This window comes from Bufo gargarizans, chromosome 2, assembly GCF_014858855.1.
Source record: "Bufo gargarizans isolate SCDJY-AF-19 chromosome 2, ASM1485885v1, whole genome shotgun sequence".
Classification (NCBI taxonomy): Eukaryota; Metazoa; Chordata; class Amphibia; order Anura; family Bufonidae; genus Bufo; species Bufo gargarizans.
In genome coordinates, this window is record NC_058081.1 from 287,868,758 (window position 1) to 287,880,988 (window position 12,231).

Consider the following 12,231-nt stretch of genomic DNA (forward strand, 5'->3'; position numbering starts at 1 on the left):
TTACGAAGATTCGCAGCTCAATTCAATCACTAATGTATGAATGCAAAGCCCTTTGCCTCTGTTCTGGGACAAGTGTAGATATTCGCATGTGCGCTAATAAAATCGCCTTACGAAGATTCGCAACTCAATTCACTAATGTATGAATGCAAAGCCCTTTGCCTCTGTTCTGGGACGTGCCGATATTCGCATGTGCGCTAATAAAATCGCCTTACGAAGATTCGCGCCTCAATCACTTTCTAGGCAATGTGAGTAAGATCTGAGCTGTTGGACCTTTGGGAAACAATCAATTATATGTGTACTGTAATTTTGTGGGGGGGGGGGGGGAAACAAAAAACGAATATTCGTTTTTACGAATATATAGCACTATATTCGAAATATTCGCGAAATCGCGAAGTTGCGATATTCGCGAAAAAAATTTGCTTTTCGAATATTCGCGCTCAACACTACCCAGCACCCAGGCAGAGGAGAGAGGTCCCGTAACAGAGAATCTGGCTTCATGTCAGCAGAGAATCAGTCTTCATATCATAGCAGAGAATCAGGCTTCACGTCACCCACCACTGCAACAGTCAATTGTCATAAATTTAGGCCCAGCACCCAGGCAGAGGAGAGAGCTCCCGTAACAGAGGATCTGGCTTCATGTCAGCAGAGAATCAGTCTGCATGTCATAGCAGAGAATGAGGCTTCACGTCACCCACCACTGCAACAGTCCATTGGCATATATTTAGGCCTAGCACACAGGCAGAGCAGAGAGGTCCCGTAACAGACAATCTGGCTTCATGTCAGCAGAGAATCAGTCTGCATGTCATAGCAGAGAATGAGGCTTCACGTCACCCACCACTGCAACAGTCCATTGGCATATATTTAGGCCTAGCACACAGGCAGAGCAGAGAGGTCCCGTAACAGACAATCTGGCTTCATGTCAGCAGAGAATCAGTCTGCATGTCATAGCAGAGAATGAGGCTTCACGTCACCCACCACTGCAACAGTCCATTGGCATATATTTAGGCCTAGCACACAGGCAGAGCAGAGAGGTCCCGTAACAGACAATCTGGCTTCATGTCAGCAGAGAATCAGTCTGCATGTCATAGCAGAGAATGAGGCTTCACGTCACCCACCACTGCAACAGTCCATTGGCATATATTTAGGCCTAGCACACAGGCAGAGCAGAGAGGTCCCGTAACAGACAATCTGGCTTCATGACAGCAGAGAATTAGTCTGCATGTCATAGCAGAGAATGAGGCTTCACGTCAGCCACCACTGCAACAGTCCATTGGCATATATTTAGGCCCAGCACCCAGGCAGAGGAGAGAGGTCCCGTAACAGACAATCTGGCTTCATGTCAGCAGAGAATTAGTCTGCATGTCATAGCAGAGAATCAGGCTTCACGTCAGCCACCACTGCAACAGTCCATTGTCATAAATTTAGGCCCAGCACCCAGGCAGAGGAGAGAGGTCCCGTAACAGACAATCTGGCTTCATGTCAGCAGAGAATTAGTCTGCATGTCATAGCAGAGAATGAGGCTTCACGTCAGCCACCACTGCAACAGTCCATTGGCATATATTTAGGCCTAGCACACAGGCAGAGCAGAGAGGTCCCGTAACAGACAATCTGGCTTCATGACAGCAGAGAATCAGTCTGCATGTCATAGCAGAGAATCAGGCTTCACGTCAGCCACCACTGCAACAGTCCATTGTCATAAATTTAGGCCCAGAACCCAGGCAGAGGAGAAAGGTCCCGTAACAGACAATCTGGCTTCATGTCAGCAGAGAATCAGTCTTCATATCATAGCAGAGAATCAGGCTTCACGTCACCCACCACTGCAACAGTCAATTTTCATAAATTTAGGCCCAGAACCCAGGCAGAGGAGAAAGGTCCCGTAACAGACAATCTGGCTTCATGTCAGCAGAGAATCAGTCTTCATATCATAGCAGAGAATCAGGCTTCACGTCACCCACCACTGCAACAGTCAATTGTCATAAATTTAGGCCCAGCACCCAGGCAGAGGAGAGAGCTCCCGTAACAGAGGATCTGGCTTCATGTCAGCAGAGAATCAGTCTGCATGTCATAGCAGAGAATGAGGCTTCACGTCACCCACCACTGCAACAGTCCATTGGCATATATTTAGGCCTAGCACACAGGCAGAGGAGAGGTTCATTCAACTTTGGGTAGCCTCGCAATATAATGGTAAAATGAAAATAAAAATAGGATTGAATGAGGAAGTGCCCTGGAGTCCAATAATATATGGTTATGGGGAGGTAGTTAATGTCTAATCTGGACAAGGGACGGACAGGTCCTGTGGGATCCATGCCTGGTTCATTTTTATGAACGTCAGCTTGTCCACATTGGCTGTAGACAGGCGGCTGCGTTTGTCTGTAATGACGCCCCCTGCCGTGCTGAATACACGTTCAGACAAAACGCTGGCTGCCGGGCAGGCCAGCACCTCCAAGGCATAAAAGGCTAGCTCTGGCCACGTGGACAATTTAGAGACCCAGAAGTTGAATGGGGCCGAACCATCAGTCAGTACGTGGAGGGGTGTGCACACGTACTGTTCCACCATGTTAGTGAAATGTTGCCTCCTGCTAACACGTTGCGTATCAGGTGGTGGTGCAGTTAGCTGTGGCGTGTTGACAAAAGTTTTCCACATCTCTGCCATGCTAACCCTGCCCTCAGAGGAGCTGGCCGTGACACAGCTGCCTTGGCGACCTCTTGCTCCTCCTCTGCCTTGGCCTTGGGCTTCCACTTGTTCCCCTGTGACATTTGGGAATGCTCTCAGTAGCGTGTCTACCAACGTGCGCTTGTACTCGCGCATCTTCCTATCACGCTCCAGTGCAGGAAGTAAGGTGGGCACATTGTCTTTGTAGCGTGGATCCAGCAGGGTGGCAACCCAGTAGTCCGCACAGGTTAAAATGTGGGCAACTCTGCTGTCGTTGCGCAGGCACTGCAGCATGTAGTCGCTCATGTGTGCCAGGCTGCCCAGGGATAAGGACAAGCTGTCCTCTGTGGGAGGCGTATCGTCATCGTCCTGCCTTTCCCCCCAGCCACGCACCAGTGATGGACCCGAGCTGCGTTGGGTGCCACCCCGCTGTGACCATGCTTCATCCTCATCCTCCTCCACCTCCTCCTCATCCTCGTCCTCCTCGTCCTCCAGTAGTGGGCCCTGGCTGGCCACATTTGTACCTGGCCTCTGCTGTTGCCAAAAACCTCCCTCTGAGTCACTTCGAAGAGACTGGCCTGAAAGTGCTAAAAATGACCCCTCTTCCTCCTCCTCCTCCTCCTCCTCCTGGGCCACCTCCTCTTCCATCATCGCCCTAAGTGTTTTCTCAAGGAGACATAGAAGTGGTATTGTAACGCTGATAACGGTGTCATCGCCACTGGCCATGTTGGTGGAGTACTCGAAACAGCGCAACAGGGCACACAGGTCTCGCATGGAGGCCCAGTCATTGGTGGTGAAGTGGTGCTGTTCTGTAGTGCGACTGACCCGTGCGTGCTGCAGCTGAAACTCCACTATGGCCTGCTGCTGCTCGCACAGTCTGTCCAGCATGTGCAAGGTGGAGTTCCACCTGGTGGGCACGTCGCATATGAGGCGGTGAGCGGGAAGGCCGAAGTTACGCTGTAGCGCAGACAGGCGAGCAGCAGCAGGATGTGAACGCCGGAAGCGCGAACAGACGGCCCGCACTTTATGCAGCAGCTCTGACATGTCGGGGTAGTTGTGAATGAACTTCTGCACCACCAAATTCAGCACATGCGCCAAGCAAGGGATGTGCGTCAAATTGGCTAGTCCCAGAGCTGCAACGAGATTTCGCCCATTATCACACACCACCAGGCCGGGCTTGAGGCTCACCGGCAGCAACCACTCGTCGGTCTGTTGTTCTATACCCCGCCACAACTCCTGTGCGGTGTGGGGCCTGTCCCCCAAACATATGAGTTTCAGAATGGCCTGCTGACGTTTACCCCGGGCTGTGCTGAAGTTGGTGGTGAAGGTGTGTGGCTGACTGGATGAGCAGGTGGAAGAAGAGGAGGAGGAAGCCGAGAAGGAGGAGGTGGCAACAGGAGGCAAAGAATGTTGCCCTGCGATCCTTGGCGGCGGAAGGACGTGCGCCAAACAGCTCTCCGCCTGGGGCCCAGCTGCCACTACATTTACCCAGTGTGCAGTTAGGGAGATATAGCGTCCCTGGCCGTGCTTACTGGTCCACGTATCTGTGGTTAGGTGGACCTTGCTACAGATGGCGTTGCGCAGTGCACACTTGATTTTATGGGATACTTGGTTGTGCAGGGAAGGCACGGCTCTCTTGGAGAAGTAGTGCCGGCTGGGAACAACATACTGTGGGACAGCAAGCGACATGAGCTGTTTGAAGCTGTCTGTGTCCACCAGCCTAAATGACAGCATTTCATAGGCCAGTAGTTTAGAAATGCTGGCATTCAGGGCCAGGGATCGAGGGTGGCTAGGTGGGAATTTACGCTTTCTATCAAATGTTTGTGAGATGGAGAGCTGAACGCTGGCGTGTGACATGGTTGAGACGCTTGGTGACGGAGGTGGTGGTGGTGGTGGTGTTGGTGGTACATCCCCTGTTTGCTGGGCGGCAGGTGCCAACGTTCCTCCAGAGGCGGAGGAAGAGGCCGAGGCGGCAGCAGCAGAATAGGCCGAGGCGGCAGCAGCAGAAGAGGTAGCAGGGGGAGCCTGAGTGACTTCCTTGGTTTTAAGGTGTTTACTCCACTGCAGTTCATGCTTTGCATGCAGGTGCCTGGTCATGCAGGTTGTGCTCAGGTTCAGAACGTTAATGCCTCGCTTCAGGCTCTGATGGCACAGCGTGCAAACCACTCGGGTCTTGTCGTCAGCACATTGTTTGAAGAAGTGCCATGCCAGGGAACTCCTTGAAGCTGCCTTTGGGGTGCTCGGTCCCAGATGGCGGCGGTCAGTAGCAGGCGGAGTCTCTTGGCGGCGGGTGTTCTGCTTTTGCCCACTGCTCCCTCTTTTGCTACGCTGTTGGCTCGGTCTCACCACTGCCTCTTCCTCCGAACTGTGAAAGTCAGTGGCACGACCTTCATTCCATGTGGGGTCTAGGACCTCATCGTCCCCTGCATCGTCTTCCACCCAGTCTTGATCCCTGACCTCCTGTTCAGTCTGCACACTGCAGAAAGACGCAGCAGTTGGCACCTGTGTTTCGTCATCATCAGAGACATGCTGAGGTGGTATTCCCATGTCCTCATCATCAGGAAACATAAGTGGTTGTGCGTCAGTGCATTCTATGTCTTTCACCGCTGGGGAAGGGCTAGGTGGATGCCCTTGGGAAACCCTGCCAGCGGAGTCTTCAAACAGCATAAGAGACTGCTGCATAACTTGAGGCTGAGACAGTTTCCCTGGTATGCATGGGGGTGATGTGACAGACTGATGGGGTTGGTTTTCAGGCGCCATCTGTGCGCTTTCTGCAGAAGACTGGGTGGGAGATAATGTGAACGTGCTGGATCCACTGTCGGCCACCCAATTGACTAATGCCTGTACCTGCTCAGGCCTTACCATCCTTAGAACGGCATTGGGCCCCACCATATATCGCTGTAAATTCTGGCGGCTACTGGGACCTGAGGTAGTTGGTACACTAGGACGTGTGGATGTGGCAGAACGGCCACGTCCTCTCCCAGCACCAGAGGGTCCACTAACACCACCACGACCATGTCCACGTCCGCGTCCCTTACTAGATGTTTTTCTCATTGTTATGGTTCACCACAACAACAAATATATTATTTGGCCCAATGTATTGTATTCAAATTCAGCGGGATATAAATTTGAGGCCTAGTATTTAGGCGCTGGGTGACCGGTATGGATTTAGTGACAGAATTAGACTTGGAAATGCACAGAAGCGTGTGTGTGTGAAGTTATTCTGAATGACCCAATGTGCACCTTGAATATTATATACCCTTTTAGGGATAGATTTCAAATAGCTCTGATATAGCAGAAACCACTAAATTATGAAATTGCTAAATTGGGAATTGTACTTCAACCCAGAACAAAAAATGTGCTTTGACGGACACTAAATATCTTGCCCAGCAACAACAGTACAGCGGTGGGTAACGAGAGATTTAGAGGGAATTAAATTTGAGGCCTAGTATTTAGGCGCTGGGTCACCGGTATGGATTTAGTGACAGAATTAGACTTGGAAATACACAGTAGCGGGTGTGTGTGAAGTTATTCTGAATGACCCTATGTGCACCTTCAATATTATATACCCTTTTAGGGATAGATTTCAAATAGCTCTGATATAGCAGAAACCACTAAATTATGAAATTGCTAAATTGGGAATTGTACTTCAACCCAGAACAAAAAATGTGCTTTGACGGACACTAAATATCTTGCCCAGCAACAACAGTACAGCGGTGGGTAACGAGAGATTTAGAGGGAATTAAATTTGAGGCCTAGTATTTAGGCGCTGGGTCACCGGTATGGATTTAGTGACAGAATTAGACTTGGAAATACACAGTAGCGGGTGTGTGTGAAGTTACTCTGAATGACCCTATGTGCACCTTCAATATTATATACCCTTTTTGGGATAGATTTCAAAGAGCTCTGATATAGCAGGAACCACTAAATTATGAAATTGCTAAATTGGGAATTGTATTTCAACCCAGAACAAGAAATGTGCTTGAACGGACACTAAATAACTCGCCCAGCTACAGCACTAGGGACAGATTTAGCTGGATATAAATTTGAGGCCTAGTATTTAGGCGCTGGGTGACAGGTATGGGTTTAGTGACAGAATTAGACTTGGAAATACACAGTAGCGGGTGTGTGTGAAGTTATTCTGAATGACCCTATGTGCACCTTCAATATTATATACCCTTTTAGGGATAGATTTCAAATAGCTCTGATATAGCAGAAACCACTAAATTATGAAATTGCTAAATTGGGAATTGTACTTCAACCCAGAACAAAAAATGTGCTTTGACGGACACTAAATATCTTGCCCAGCAACAACAGTACAGCGGTGGGTAACGAGAGATTTAGAGGGAATTAAATTTGAGGCCTAGTATTTAGGCGCTGGGTCACCGGTATGGATTTAGTGACAGAATTAGACTTGGAAATACACAGTAGCGGGTGTGTGTGAAGTTATTCTGAATGACCCTATGTGCACCTTCAATATTATATACCCTTTTTGGGATAGATTTCAAATAGCTCTGATATAGCAGGAACCACTAAATTATGAAATTGCTAAATTGGGAATTGTACTTCAACCCAGAACAAAAAATGTGCTTTGACGGGCACTAAATAACTTTCCCAGCTACAACAGGACAACGGTAACGAGAGATTTAGAGGGATTTAAATTTGAGGCCTAGTATTTAGGCGCTGGGTGACAGGTATGGGTTTAGTGACAGAATTAGACTTGGAAATACACAGTAGCGGGTGTGTGTGAAGTTATTCTGAATGACCCTATGTGCACCTTCAATATTATATACCCTTTTTGGGATAGATTTCAAATAGCTCTGATATAGCAGAAACCACTAAATTATGAAATTGCTAAATTGGGAATTGTACTTCAACCCAGAACAAAAAATGTGCTTTGACGGACACTAAATATCTTGCCCAGCAACAACAGTACAGCGGTGGGTAACGAGAGATTTAGAGGGAATTAAATTTGAGGCCTAGTATTTAGGCGCTGGGTCACCGGTATGGATTTAGTGACAGAATTAGACTTGGAAATACACAGTAGCGGGTGTGTGTGAAGTTACTCTGAATGACCCTATGTGCACCTTCAATATTATATACCCTTTTTGGGATAGATTTCAAAGAGCTCTGATATAGCAGGAACCACTAAATTATGAAATTGCTAAATTGGGAATTGTATTTCAACCCAGAACAAGAAATGTGCTTGAACGGACACTAAATAACTCGCCCAGCTACAGCACTAGGGACAGATTTAGCTGGATATAAATTTGAGGCCTAGTATTTAGGCGCTGGGTGACAGGTATGGGTTTAGTGACAGAATTAGACTTGGAAATACACAGTAGCGGGTGTGTGTGAAGTTATTCTGAATGACCCTATGTGCACCTTCAATATTATATACCCTTTTAGGGATAGATTTCAAATAGCTCTGATATAGCAGAAACCACTAAATTATGAAATTGCTAAATTGGGAATTGTACTTCAACCCAGAACAAAAAATGTGCTTTGACGGACACTAAATATCTTGCCCAGCAACAACAGTACAGCGGTGGGTAACGAGAGATTTAGAGGGAATTAAATTTGAGGCCTAGTATTTAGGCGCTGGGTCACCGGTATGGATTTAGTGACAGAATTAGACTTGGAAATACACAGTAGCGGGTGTGTGTGAAGTTATTCTGAATGACCCTATGTGCACCTTCAATATTATATACCCTTTTTGGGATAGATTTCAAATAGCTCTGATATAGCAGGAACCACTAAATTATGAAATTGCTAAATTGGGAATTGTACTTCAACCCAGAACAAAAAATGTGCTTTGACGGGCACTAAATAACTTTCCCAGCTACAACAGGACAACGGTAACGAGAGATTTAGAGGGATTTAAATTTGAGGCCTAGTATTTAGGCGCTGGGTGACAGGTATGGGTTTAGTGACAGAATTAGACTTGGAAATACACAGTAGCGGGTGTGTGTGAAGTTATTCTGAATGACCCTATGTGCACCTTCAATATTATATACCCTTTTTGGGATAGATTTCAAATAGCTCTGATATAGCAGAAACCACTAAATTATGAAATTGCTAAATTGGGAATTGTACTTCAACCCAGAACAAAAAATGTGCTTTGACGGACACTAAATATCTTGCCCAGCAACAACAGTACAGCGGTGGGTAACGAGAGATTTAGAGGGAATTAAATTTGAGGCCTAGTATTTAGGCGCTGGGTCACCGGTATGGATTTAGTGACAGAATTAGACTTGGAAATACACAGTAGCGGGTGTGTGTGAAGTTACTCTGAATGACCCTATGTGCACCTTCAATATTATATACCCTTTTTGGGATAGATTTCAAAGAGCTCTGATATAGCAGGAACCACTAAATTATGAAATTGCTAAATTGGGAATTGTATTTCAACCCAGAACAAGAAATGTGCTTGAACGGACACTAAATAACTCGCCCAGCTACAGCACTAGGGACAGATTTAGCTGGATATAAATTTGAGGCCTAGTATTTAGGCGCTGGGTGACCGGTATGGATTTAGTGACAGAATTAGACTGGGATATGGCCAAAAAATGAACAGACTATTGCTGGTTAAATGCACTTGGTGTGACAGCTTCACCCTGATGTAGGCTTTAGCCAAAAAACAACCACACCATTGAGGGTTAAATGCACTTGGTGACAGGCGCAGCTTGCCCCTGATTTTGTATATGGCCAAAAAATGAACAGACTATTGCTGGTTAAATGCACTTGGTGTGACAGCTTCACCCTGATGTAGGCTTTAGCCAAAAAACAACCACACCATTGAGGGTTAAATGCACTTGGTGACAGGCGCAGCTTGCCCCTGATTTTGTATATGGCCAAAAAATGAACAGACTATTGCTGGTTAAATGCACTTGGTGTGACAGCTTCACCCTGATGTAGGCTTTAGCCAAAAAACAACCACACCATTGAGGGTTAAATGCACTTGGTGACAGGCGCAGCTTGCCCCTGATTTTGTATATGGCCAAAAAATGAACAGACTATTGCTGGTTAAATGCACTTGGTGTGACAGCTTCACCCTGATGTAGGCTTTAGCCAAAAAACAACCACACCATTGAGGGTTAAATGCACTTGGTCGCAGCTTGTGCTGGCGCACCACAAGACACAAAATGGCCGCCGATCACCCCAGAAAAATGAGACTGACAAACGGTCTGTGCAGCCTAAAAACAGTGAGCAATTGAGGATCAGCAGCTCAATGATCCACAGCTGCAGATCGATCAGTTAATCAAGTCCTTTGGAGGAGTTAATCTGCCTAATCTCGCCCTACTGTCGCAGCCGCAACCTCTCCCTACGCTAATCAGAGCAGAGTGACGGGCGGCGCTATGTGACTCCAGCTTAAATAGAGGCTGGGTCACATGGTGCTCTGGCCAATCACAGCCATGCCAATAGTAGGCATGGCTGTGATGGCCTCTTGGGGCAAGTAGTATGACGCTTGTTGATTGGCTGCTTTGCAGCCTTTCAAAAAGCGCCAAGAAAGCGTCACAAAAGCGCGAAGAAAGCGACGAACACCGAACCCGAACCCGGACTTTTACGAAAATGTCCGGGTTCGGGTCCGTGTCACGGACACCCCAAAATTCGGTACGAACCCGAACTATACAGTTCGAGTTCGCTCATCCCTACCAATGAGTTATTCATTGAACTCTATCTGTATAGCGCCACCTGTTTGCTCTTTTTCTAATTTCTCTGTCCGGCTCACTGAGACAGAAAACACATGCTCAGCTCCATCCATGATTTTCATCCAGCTGCAGCAGAACGTACACATTCCCTGAGAAAGGAAGTACCCCTAAGCTGACAGCCTGAAATAAATCTAGCAGAACAATTGGAGCAATTAATGTGGAGATGTCTGGATCCATGTGAGATGCAGGGCTAGTTGTAGCTTCTACTATAAAGGGGTTGTCATATACGATATGATATCTGATTTTATTTTTTACATTTATCATGGGATAACCACTTAAATAATAAATATGGCGCAATTCAATTATATCCCCATACATTCGCAGAGTAAACCAATGGAGCACTGGATTTGCTCAGTTCTTGAAAAATATATTGTTAGGCCTCTTCCGTATGCGGAACCATTCATTTCAAAGGTTCCGGAAAAAAAACTGAATGTACTCCGCATGCATTCCGTTTCCGTATTTCCGTTCCGCTGAAAGATAGAACTTGTCCTATTATTGCCCGCAAATAACGATCCGTGGCTCAATTCAAGTCAATGGGGCCGCAAAAATACGGAATGCTTACGGAACACATCCATATTTCATCCGTATATTGCGGATCCATGCCCACTTTGCCCATGTGTATACTGTTAAAACACATTGCTGTACATTACATTAATGATTAAAAATTTTATGTTTCTGTTTGCGATCTGCAAACAACGGATCGCATACGGAAACCATACAGAGATTTTTTGCGGAACTACGGAATGGAAACAGAAACAAAAAACTGAACAACGGATCAGTGAAAAACGGACTGCAAAATACAGAAAAAGCCATACGGTCGTGTGCAAGAGGCCTTATAGAGAGGTTTCACACAAAAAAGGTTGTAGTCAGAATTTTAAAGCTAAAATTATGTGAAATTAGGAAATTATGATATCCACTACAACCTGTGCTTTTTGCCATTTTGTAGGCCCATTTTTTTTTTTTTTTCAAAATGGAACATTATCTAGATATGGTATTTGTTCTGCCATTTTTCCATAGGTTTCTGTATAAGGTAAACAAGGTCTTGTCAAAAAAAGTGTCACCAAAGAAAGCCACCAGAAAAAAAGCATAAGAATTTCATGGTATTTTTTTCACATCAATGATGTTGAGTTATGATGACATCCATGACAAGATGGCCGGTGAAGAATCCATGTTTGGTCCATGTGTCTATTTTTTGCCCTTGTGTGTCATTGTATTCAATGACCCTTCTAGGCTGAAAATTATTTTTCAGAGCATCTTCTAGCAACGACCAGTGAAAACCACAGACCAAACATGGATGGCATCTATGTTATGTCTGTGGTTTTCACGGTCTGTGGTTTTTACGTGTGTGAGGGATTCGTAATCAAGGACAAAATAGGGCATGCTTCTGTGGTGTCACCACTGATGTCTGAATATACAAATTAAAGTCAGTGGGTATGTGTGCTGTCTGCGATTCCGTAAAGTGTGAAAGAGGCAGGCAATTATTGGGAAGAAACCATTCCTTCCGATAATTGCTAGCTCGTCAGTAGGGGTAGAAAGCTATTTTATATATATGTAAATCAGCCTGGTAAGGAGCCCAAGGGGCTGTACTAACCTTCTTGGAGCCCAGCCATGCCCCCCTGTGAAGGAGCCCAGCACCGCCTGTATCCAGGAATCTCCTCCTTGCTCACAAAGTCAGATTGCCGTAATCTCGCGGTGCACGAACTCGTGCATGCGCAGTTCCTTCCCTGAGGCAGATGCCAGCACAGGGAAGGAACACTATGACGGCACTGCTCATGCGCGAGCTCGTGCATCGTGAGATTACGGTGATCTGACTTTGTGAGCAAGGAGGAGATTAGTGGATACAGGTGGTGCTGGGCTCCTTCACAG

General features: G+C 46.6%; 1 protein-coding gene across 2 annotated transcripts in view; it reads right to left on the reverse strand.

Annotated features, from left to right (window-relative positions):
• Positions 1-12,231, reverse strand: part of ADAMTS20 (ADAM metallopeptidase with thrombospondin type 1 motif 20) — a 252,346-nt gene that overhangs the window by 99,913 nt on the left and 140,202 nt on the right. The window lies entirely within an intron of this gene.